This window comes from Pinus tabuliformis, chromosome 4_1 (assembly GCF_031772625.1).
Source record: "Pinus tabuliformis cultivar Carrire ecotype Pingquan chromosome 4_1, CPIR1, whole genome shotgun sequence".
Lineage (NCBI taxonomy): Eukaryota > Viridiplantae > Streptophyta > Pinopsida > Pinales > Pinaceae > Pinus > Pinus tabuliformis.
Genome location: NC_142303.1, coordinates 583,273,302 through 583,283,452, shown reverse-complemented (window position 1 = coordinate 583,283,452; position 10,151 = coordinate 583,273,302).

The following is a 10,151-nucleotide window of genomic DNA, read 5'->3' as shown; positions in this document are numbered from 1 at the left end:
TAGTATTATAATTATACAAACAATATATCTGATATATCTAACCCCTTATTGCATGATTTATACCATTGGAAACAAACTAAAATCTTGAGTAAAAACAAACAAACAAACTGTACATGGTTATTTTCATATTGATTTATTTGGATTATTGATGCATTTTTATATTTATTATTAAAAATATCGATAGTAAAATTTTGATTAATATAAAAAGGTTAACTATTTGACTTTGTTTATGTTCATTAAAATTTTGAAATATTTGGAAGTTTGTTTATTTTTTATATTGATTATTATGTATTTTAATATTTATTATTAAAAATATTGATAGTAAAATTTTGATTAATATAAAAAGTTAATTTTTTGACTTTGTTTATGTTCATCAAAATTTTGAAATATTTGGAAGTTTGTCTATTTTTTATATTGATTTATATGGATATATTTTTATATTTATTATTAAAAATATTGATAGTAAAATGTTGATTAATATAAAAAAAAGTTAACTGTTTGACTTTGTTTATGTTCATTAAAATTTTGAAATATTGGGAAGTTTATTTTTGTTTTTCAAAGTTTTGAATTATTTAGAAGTTTACAATCAGACCACAATTGAAATGTTAATAATGATCATAAATGTAGAAGTAGATATAGATACAAAATACTAAATTGTTAAAGTTTTAGATATCCAGTGAATATAATAAAAAATCATTAAATTTTAAAGGTTCGTTTATAATAATAATAATTTAATTTTAAACTTATAATTTGTTAATTTAAATATTAAATTAATATATAAAATAGGTGTTGCCTACTGCTATAAATTCAGTAGGATTATAGATTTTTTGTTGAAAAAATTCAAATGTTGGAGTGTTTGAATAGTCTTTTTTGATGGTGGAAATAGATTCAGCCTTATCAAAAAACCTTTTGAACACCCAAAATCCTAAAATTTAACAGCTATAACTCAGTTTTTCAAAAAAATCCACTAGATTTTATAATAATCTTACTAAAATTTCAATAATTTTCTAAACTAATTTGTGACTCAAACTATACTTGTATAATATAAATAAATTAATTATTAAAATTTATAAACATTACAACAACTAATTACAAACCATTTAAATTTCAAAAATTTCAAACTTCTATTTTAGTTTAAGTTTAAAAATTGAGATACCATAAAGATCACCATTATTTGCCGAATCCTATTGAAATGCTAAAATTCATCATGGTTTGCTCAATCCATTATGACTTTGTTTTTTTCTTTTTGTTATGTATGCTCAAAAATATGATTAGGTAATGATAAATATTGTGGAATGTAGTTTGAATTTTTTTTTTTTTTTAATTAGTAATATAATCAAAATTTTTATAAGTGTTTTTTCTTCTATGACATGCTCATGCTTTAGTTTTGGAATCATATTTCAAGTGGATGTCTTCAAGAACATGTAAGGTATTTAGCTTTCTAATATTTAATTAGGGTTGTAAGGTTTTTCTAAACTCGATTTTTAGGGTTAATTATGAAGATATAATTATCAAATTTCTTCTTTCTTTTGTCATTTTAAATTACATTTTTGCTAGTGCCATCATCTTTTTCTCGTCGAGAACATTTCAACCATTTAAATTTCATCTTATTTTGAGCCTCAACTGCAAATTTATGCTCACTTGAAGATTGTCCTCAAAAGCGAGATCAACATCCATACTATGCCAGTTGGCAGAAGACACGTGACACCCCCTTGCCCATGTGTCGTCACTGTACTATTCCTTGTTAGTTTCCATGGTGGCCTATCTAGGCTGCTAGTTGTTATATCGATGTTCAACCTCCTAACCAATACTTTATTGGTTAACTTGCTCTCCACCGAACCCGATAATGGGTCATCAATTGATAGAGCTTGACCTTTCCGTCACCTAACAAACTTATTGGGTTCTATTAACATGTCGGGTTATGTTAGTATTAGGGGGTTAAACTCGATAAACAGGCCCAAATTTCCCAACACCCAACAACTGACCTTCCTGCTTTTAACATCCACATTACTTTCCACCTATGTTCCCATCTGGCCACCAACTTAGTGTTGTTGCACATGCAGAGGATGTCACCTTGCCACATAATCTCCATGTTAGGTTCACACCATCTCCACATTATTTCCACATTAGAACCATATCGGCCTTTACCACATTAGGGCCCTTATTAGGCTTGGAATTTTCGGGATAAATCCCTAATAACCTTGCCTCATTCTTCTAACACCCAAAAAATATAACACCCTTCACTATATCATCATTAGGTAACAACATTGTGTTTATCCTACAAAATATGAGATTTTAGGGTCCATTAGAATCAAGTGCTCAGCGTGATATCAAAAGTCCAATCTCTTAGTAACTTGACACCTAATATTTGATTAATAGACTCCTACTAATGGGAATATTCTAGTTGAACGATGGACTTGTCGGTGCCCATTAGTATTGGGAGTTCACAAGAGGTCCATCTTGACTGACACTCTACCACCAGATATTTTGATCCCCCATAACTCGATATCTATCACCTAACACCACGACCATCCATCTTTGCTAATTGATGAGTAGTGCAATATTTGTTAGTGTTGGGGCTATGTGGCATCATGCAAATCATGTTTGTTCAAAATCCAACGTCTGATATCCTAATAACTTCACCCATCTCTTGAGCGTTCTTAAACTTCCTATTAATCGATGAAAGTGTGGGTTCTATCAATATCAGAGTTTGTATGAAGGTGTTGAAATACTCAATCCCTCGTGTTTGATAGCCCGGTATACTGATGTCGGTGGCCTGAAAAACTGAAACTCCTTTCGATTAGCTCTTTTTCATAACCCCTATATAAACCATGTGACCAGGGGCAAGGACTAAGACCTCCAATCGCAAATTTCTCTCCAAATCAAAGAAAAAGGGTTAATCCCCGAATTGTCATTCAACCTGAAAGAAAGGATCAATCTTGAATTCTCTTCATCCTAAAACTAGAGTTTCAATCCCGAAATTTCCAAGGGGAAATCCTTGAATATTCAAGGTTTTCAATAGAGTGATTCTGGCCAACTTATGAGGATTGAAAGAGACTTTAACAATGTAATGAACCACCAAGAAGAATTTTGAAGCTAGAGTAGTATTCACCAACCACGATGGTAGTTTAATACTCCATCTCTCAACTAGTTAACTTCTCACATGAAGTTAGAGATGAAATTATGCACAATTTTCCTTTCATCGGGCCTTTAGGCCACTTCCCCTAACTAGGGAAAACTTTCCACTAATCATCAGTCCAAATAGACATACCTCACGGATGTTAAATCCTTTAGTTGGCATAGCAAGGCCATCACAGTCACCAAGAATCTCACCAACCTACATAAAGTCCTTCAACATACTATCCAACTAGCTCAAGAGTTCTTCAGTGAACTCTAGAACACTTTCTATCAAATGTTCTATGAGGACATATCTCATCTGGGTCCTTAGCTTATTGTCCTTTCTATTTCCCTTGATTCCAAGTCTATAACACCAATTTCTATAACAAACATAGGGATGCTCAGGCCTCTCTACAGTAGACCAAGCTTATTGATTAAACTTACTAAGAAATTTTCACGATCAACTAGCTATCATGGCTATTCAAGAGTCTAAGGAGTTAATCCTCCCCCTTCCTCCTAAGTCATATTTCTTACTTGATTTAAGTTGGTATCAACCAAGAACTTAAAAAATAACTATGATTTTATATTAATTGATCCTATTTTCCTATAATCACATCATAAGAGCTCATAGACATTTACAGGAAGGAACATGAACATTACACATTCATCGCAAACCTACAACTAGATTCAACCTCTACTATAGGCATCATTAGCAAATTTACCAATTTTCATCATGAATAACCAAAACAGAGGCTATGACATCCATTAGCAAGCAAGCTCATTGATACACAATTTATAAACACAATTTCCATTTCTTTTCATAAGAATCCATTACAAAATTCAAAGTCCCTAAGGGAACACATTTGATTACAAATAAATGTTTCCTGCAACTGATGAAGAGTAATACATGTTCCACCCCAACATAGGTTCAACTGCACTACTTTATTTCTTGCATCTGGCCACCCCTAAGCTAGACCATGGAGTTATGAGGGAAGTTCTTGTTCAATAATACAGGGTGGATTTCTGAAGGTGATCTACTTCATCTAGTCCAAACTCTTGATTTCTTTGCCAATATGTCTACTTTACTACCATCACACTTCCCCAAGTTTTATTTATTTGTCTATCTATGCTCTCATTTATCTCCGGCTCCCTTACTTCATGCACAAGGTTTTCACCTAATTCACATGAGAGCTTCCTCACATCTCCCTACTCTTCATTATGTTGTGTTTCTTGAGGGCTTCCTCTCTCCCAAAGAATTATTTCCTTGTCTGAGAGAATGCTTCCCCTCCTACCTTCTCTCTTTGTCCTCTTTTCTCTAGTTTATCCCTTAATGGGATTATGTGGGTGGTTAGTAGTCTCCAAAATAGAGGATACATATCCCATACTTTTGGGTTGTTTGGTACTACTATCCCACTCCTCTCACAATTGCAAAAACTTCCCCTTTGATATTTTCTTGGGAAAAGTTTGAAAATATTAGATCTCATGATCCTTTGGCACAACCAATAATTCATTGGAAAAATTAATTCTCCAAATTCAATCTTTGTTGTCTTCCCTCCTCTCGTGGCCTCTCATGGACTTTACCGATGCTTCACATATTCATTAGCTAATATTGTATTATAATTACAATTAATCTAGGTATTTTCACATATACATCTACATACCAATACATATCAATAACATAATTAGTTACAATTACAATATCAACAAGAGTTAGGTGTTGGGGACCTTACAAACCCCTTCTCCTTAAAGGAACACCCTCGTTCTTCACACCCTTTTAGGCGTCATCTTCAAAAAAAATATACCATTTTATGAACTTTATTTCATTACAACATTGTTCTTCAATCAATCCTCATTTGCATCTGGAACATGGTCCTCTTCATTCATTCTTCCTTTTCATTATGCTATCATTGTTTAGTCACCTCCAAACCTTTAGCATTCCTACAACACTTATTAATGAACATGTGTATTAAAACATTTTTCTAAACATATTCATTTTCCCATTTTACACAAATTAGGATAAGGAATTTATTTAAACATAATACTTATATGTATGGTTATCCTTTACTTCACCAATCTTCCACAATTAATAATTTCAACTCACTTGGATGTACCTGTCCAAGTTCCTAATTTAATGAGTGTGTGACAAGTCTCCTTTACCTTGCAATTTCTTTCCATTTTGGTTTCTAGGTAATCTCTTTCCTTACATGATATACCTGACTAAGATTCTCCTTCATAGAAATAATGAAGGAATTGGTAGAGTCTTATAGCCATGATAGCATGTCGGCTTTCTCCTAACATGGTTTATTTGTCTTGGGGGTCCAATGTCACTTGAGTGGCCTTGTTACTAGACTATATGTCTTAGGTACCTATAATACTAGTGTAGCTCCCATATTATTATTTTTGTTCCCCATAGAAGCCTATTATTGTTATTGTTGTTCCCTTATATTATTATTGTTATGTAGGCCCTAATTATATTTGGACCCCTTAGACTCCTATATATACCAAGGAGGTCTTGTCATTTGAACCATCCAATAATTGTTCATTTATGCGATGTAAAAGGATGTTTCCCCCTCGAAGAGGCTTATTTTCAAGTTGTTGATCTATATTTTCTTCTATTTTTGTGATCTAGTTACATAAAATTTGGTATAAGAGCTTTGGATCCTAGGGTTTTGTTGCTTCAAACAGGCCATCTTAGTATTTTCACTATAACTTTTTTTTTTTCTGTGAGGCTTCAGAAGCTGAAAATTTTACCACGTGGAGTCAAGATCTTGGTGAAATTTATGTAAAATTTTCATATCCTTTTCTCTATATTTCTAGAGATATGGTTCAAGGAATTTTGGGTCTTTGGATGATTTATAATTCAATCTCAAATAGGTGACCTAGGGAAAATTGTCATAACTTTCTCTTCGAGCATAGGAACTGAATTATGTAAAAATTGAATGAAATTTCACAAAATTTAGTTTATTGAGGATGAGTTTCAGGGCCGAAGGTCAAAATAGTGACATGTGGCATCCTGTACAATTTCGCTATACTGAACTAGTCCATAATCGGGTCATCATGGGAGATTTGGTATAACTTTATCTTGAAGAATCCAATTTTGGTCTACATTGTGGGGTTGGAAAGAAGACACACAAATATACTTCATGATGAATTTTTAGATGTGGGAAAACTGAAATAAAATAGATACAATAGTTTCAAGATCGATCTCCTAAAATAAAGAAAAAGGTGTGTATTTTTTTAAATTTGCATAACTTTTGTTTTCAAAAATAGTTTAAAGTGATTCAAAGGGCACATTGAAACATAGATGTCATTATTTGGTTCTAAAATTCCTTGAAACAAAAAATGGATACACCTATTAATTCAATAGAAAGCTCTACTACGATGCATGAAGAAGAGGAAGAAATGCAACATTATATATCAAAATTACGAGACCAAGTGCAACAAATTTTGCTCTCGCAAAGAGTAACGAAAAATGAATTGGAAACAATGATAAATTTTAATATATATGGTTTAAAAGGGGTATGGATGGTTTATAAGAAGAAAAAAAAAGGGACATAAAAGGTTTGAAGGATTGTTTAAAAGCATAAATGGAAGGTTTGACAAATTTGCTATAAGAAATGTGTCCTAATGGCGATAAGGTATTACATGAAACTCATGATGATAATAAAAGGAATGTGAATCATGATTTTAGATACTCTAACTCTGGGTTTAAGACCAACCACATTCCAAATATCAATATGAGGAAGTTTGATGGCAAGGATCTGATAACATGGATACTACAGATGGAGCAGTTCTTTGATCTACATGATATGAAACACATACAAAAGGTACACATTGCATATTTATATTTAAAACCCAGACAATTTGTATGGCATCGAAGCATTTGTTCTCGTAAAGCACTAGTAACTTGGTCAATTTTTACAAATGAATTGATAGCACATTATTAGGATACAAAGAGAAATACCCTCTTTAACCAAATGATAAATCTCAAACAAAAGGGTTTACTTGGGGAACACATTGAGGACTTCCAAAGATTGAATATCAAGGTAATTGATATTCCAGAGGAGAATTTGATTGATGTATTCATAGGGAATTTCAAGGATAACATACAACATGTGGTTCGCCTTTGGGAACCTAAGTCATTGGAGAATGCATTCAGGGTGGCAAGAAAAGTTGAAAGCAAAATTATGGTAACAAGGAGTTCTATCACTCACAACTATAAATAAGGAAGTATTGTTGCTCTTAGCTTCCCATGACTTACAAGGTTGACACCACAACAACTGGAGGCAAAAAGAGAAAAAGGGCTTTGTTATAGTTATGATGGAAAATACACTAAAGGCCATAAGTGTATTGAGAAGAAATTATTTTACATAGATTGTGAAGAGGAGGAAGAAAATGAAGAAGAAACATCAAAAGAAGAATATATATGCTAGGAACCAACCCCAAGGGATGAAATGAATCAGAACATATCTTGTAATTCATTGGCGGGAATCACCACTCCTCAAACTCTCAAGATAGAAGGACATATCAAGAAGAAAAAGGTGATAGTGTTGATTGATTTAGGTAGTATTCATAATTTTATTTATTATAAGATATCCAAGGATTTGAATTTATTTCTATATCCAGCACCAGGCTGTCAAGTGATGGTTGCAAATGGAGGAACTATAAATTGTTGAAGGAAGTGCCATAATATCAATCTAACCATAGGGGAATATGTACTGAATAGTCCAATTCTTCCCATTCCAATGGGTGGTGTGGATGTTGTATTAGGAGTCCAATGGTTACAATATTTGGGGATGATAACTTTTAATTTTCAAGAACTTTTCTTGAAATTTTTATTAGACGGAAAGGAAATTGAATTAAGTTGTATCAAAGGGAATCTTAGGCAGATAATCAGCTCTAATGGCATGACACATATTTTGAAGAAGGAACAATGAGGGGTAATTGCACAATTATGTTCACTAGACATTCAAACATATAAGTCATCCATTTCTCCATATTTCCAAAAGAGTCCTTGATAATCATTCTAAGGTATTTGAGACTCGAAAAGGTCTCCCACCTATTCGCCATCATGATTATGCTATTCACTTGAATCCAGGAAGTGTTCCTCCAAGCATTAGACCTTACAAATGTCCTTATGCCCATAAGAGTGAAATTGAACATATGGTTGCACAAATGCTAGAGAAAGGTATAATTCAACTGAACAGAAGTTATTATTGTTCTCTAGTAGTTTTGGTGCATAAGGATGGATCATGACGTATGTGTCCATATTATAGAGAGCTCAACAAACTCACTATTAAAGATAAGTTTCCCATTCATTTCATTGATGAATTGTTGGATGAACTACATGGTGCAATTTAATTCATGAAGTTTGATCTTCATTAGGGATATCATCAAATTAGAATGAAGATAGAAGACATTCTAAAAAAACATTTAGAACTCATGAAGTTCATTATGAATTTTCGATCATGCCTTTTGGCATTACTAATACACCTTCCAAATTTCACGATTTGATGAATTCCACTTTTAAACCCTTCCTTAGAAAATTTGTGTTAGTATTTTTTGATGATATACTAATCTATAGCAAGTCTTAGAAATATCATGTTGATAGAGTGCTCAAACTATTGGAGGAGGAAAACTTGTATGCAAAATCCTCCAAATGTTACTTTAGGGTACAAGAAGTGGTATATTTCAATCATATTGTATCCCATGAGGGTGTTAAGGCATACCCTAACAAAATTAATTCCAACAAGGAATGGAAAATTCCCCCAACCTTAAGGCATATTTGAGTATTTCTCAGGTTGAGATGGTATTATCATGGGAAGATAGAAACATGTCTAACAACATTACTAAAGAAAGATGAATTTTTTTGGACTCCAGATGTAACAGCCCTGGTGAAAGTTCCAAGTAAAAATATATAAATACCATGGATGATGGGACATGTATTCCAAGCTGAATGGTGGGTGAAAACATCCTAGTGGGTGTTGATTTGGTTTATTATGGATAAGAAAATTGACAAAGGCATTGGCTAAGGTTTTAGAAAGGCATGAAGTATTTTGGCACATTTATTTATGAAAATAATGGAAATTAGGAGAAAAGGAAGGTGAAAGGTCATAGGTTGCATGTGAGGAGGAAAATGAAGGAAAATAATCAAAAATGAAGAAAATATAGGCCTCATCCATAAAAAGGCTTCTGAGGATTAGTTGGAAAGCTTAGTCAGTGAAGGCTTGACCATTTCAGTTGGAGCTCTCTCATTATTCTCTCTCTCTCGTACTCTTGGATACTTAGAGTTTTCTTGGAGCACTCTTGGAGGGTGTGGCATGCCTGGAGTTTTGGAGCAAGAAGGCAAAGGAAGAGCAGGAAAGCGCAAGAGGGCATCGATATCAACAACTACATCAAATTTTCTTGCAGGTACCGAGTTGCATGTATGATTTCTTCACTATTTTGGCATGCATGGCATATGCATGTGGTTTCTTGGTTGTGATATTTCATTGGCATGGAGGATTGCCTGGATCGACAATGGATTTCCTAGGCTTTTCATTTCTTGGATAGCCTTGGTGATTGTTGGTTTACTTTCATTTTTTTGTTTTAGTTGGTTCTCATGTTTCCTTAGCTTGGGTTGAGTTATTAGTCCTGGAAGCTCTAGTTGAACAAACCCTCTGGAAGCCCTGTAACAACTTGGGTTGAGTTACTAGTTTTGGAAGCCCTGGTTGGACAAACGCTCTAGAAGCCCTTGGTGGGTTGAGTTGCTAGTCCTGGAAGCCTTGGTTGGACAAACACTCTGGAAGCCCTGTATAAGTTGTGGGTTGAGTTACTAGTTCTGGAAGCCTTGGTTGGACAAATTCTTTGGAAGCCCTGGAAGGCTTGGATGTAGACCAATCTAATGATGGTTTTGGTGATGTCCGACTGTGAGGTGGAATCATTGTTTTATGGTTTGAGGTGGATGGCCTATGGAAGCCCTGGATGAGTTTTGATTGATGTCTTCTATGAGATCCCACATTTACTCTTGGAGTATGGCACGAGGGTGAATGGTT